At 42.4% G+C, this 1,755-nt stretch overlaps 1 non-coding gene across 1 annotated transcript; it reads right to left on the bottom strand.

The window, feature by feature from the left end:
- Window positions 1-1,402: 1,402 nt before the first annotated feature.
- Window positions 1,403-1,475, bottom strand: TRNAT-UGU (transfer RNA threonine (anticodon UGU)). The gene has a single exon. It is a non-coding gene; the product is annotated as a tRNA-Thr (tRNA).
- Between the last annotated feature and the right edge of the window lie 280 nt (window positions 1,476-1,755).

Raw genomic sequence — 1,755 nt, 5'->3', positions numbered from 1 at the left:
AATGTAAATAGGAAGAAAGAAATTTGAATGAAAAAATTACCAGCTGTGAGCAGGAATCGAACCCACGACCTTCAAATAACGCGTTCGATGCTGTAACCACTGAGCTATCACAGCGGCCGTCCCTCCATCCACTTTTTGTGGTTTATACGTGAATTTAGAAGTAGCAGTGACAGTCAGGCCATCTATAAGCCAAACGACGAGTGTGAAAACACTCTTATTCGCATGTTTGGCGTCACGTAGCACGTGAACTTATTATGAGCGGGCAGCTGATTAATTGTCCCTCTTATACAACCTAAACACACCAAGTCTGCCAGTTCGAGACCCTCGTTCAATGAAATAAGGGAGAGAAGTGTATACCTAAGGGCTCGTATTTCCGTGTTTTAACACAATATTAATGAGATATAACAGACAGTAATGCCAAGGAATGTACAGGGAAAGTTATTAGAACCAATGGAATGTAAATAGGAAGAAAGAAATGTGGATGAAAAAATTACCAGCTGTGAGCAGGAATCGAACCCACGACCTTCGAATAACGCGTTCGATGCTTTAACCACTGAGCTATCACAGCGGCCGTCCCTCCATCCACTTTTTGGAGTGTATACGTGAATTTAGAAGTAGGAGTGACAGTCAGCGCCATCTATAAGCCATACGACGAGTGTGAAAACACTCTCATTCGCTGTTTGGCGTCACGTAGCACGTGAACTTATTATGAGCAGGCAGCTGATTAATTGTCCCTCTTATACAACCTAAACACACCAAGTCTGCCAGTTCGAGACCCTCGTTCAATGAAATAAGGGAGAGAAGTGTATACCTAAGGGCTCGTATTTCCGTATTTTAACACAATATTAATGAGATATAACAGACAGTAATGCCAAGGATCTACAGGGGAAGTTATTAGAACCAATGGATTGTAAATAAGAAGAAAGAAAAGTGGATGAAAAAATTACCAGCTGTGAGCAGGAATCGAACCCACGACCTTCGAATAACGCGTTCGATGCTCTAACCACTGAGCTATCACAGCGGCCGTCCCTCCATCCACTTTTTGGGGTTTATACGTGAATTTAGAAGTAGGAGTGACAGTCAGCGCCATCTATAAGCCAAACAACGAGTGTGAAAACACTCTTATTCGCATGGTTGGCGTCACGTAGCACGTGAAATTATTATGAGCGGGCAGCTGATTAATTGTCCCTCTTATACAACCTAAACACACCAAGTCTGCCAGTACGAGACCCTCGTTCAATGAAATAAGGGAGAGAAGTGTATACCTAAGGGCTCGTATTTCCGTGTTTTAACACAATATTAATGAGATATAAGTGACAGTAATGCCAAGGAATGTACAAGGAAGTTATTAGAACCAATGAAAAGCAAATAAGAAGAAAGAAAAGTGGATGAAAAAATTACCAGCTGTGAGCAGGAATCGAACCCACGACCTTCGAATAACACGTTCGATGCTCTAACCACTGAGCTATCACAGCGGCCGTCCCTTCATCCACTTTTTGGGGTTTATACGTGAATTTAGAAGTAGGAGTGACAGTCAGCGCCTTCTATAAGCCAAACAACGAGTGTGAAAAAACTCTTATTCGCATGTTTGGCGTCACGTAGCACGTGAACCTATTATGAGCGGGCAGCTGATTAATTGTCCCTCTTATACAACCTAAACACACCAAGTCTGCCAGTACGAGACCCTCGTTGAATGAAATAAGGGAGAGAAGTGTATACCTAAGGGCTCGTATTTCCGTGTTTTAACAAAATATT

The sequence above is a fragment of the Rhipicephalus microplus genome, unplaced genomic scaffold, assembly GCF_043290135.1.
Source record: "Rhipicephalus microplus isolate Deutch F79 unplaced genomic scaffold, USDA_Rmic scaffold_35, whole genome shotgun sequence".
Lineage (NCBI taxonomy): Eukaryota > Metazoa > Arthropoda > Arachnida > Ixodida > Ixodidae > Rhipicephalus > Rhipicephalus microplus.
This window is presented reverse-complemented; position numbering and strand designations above follow the sequence as displayed.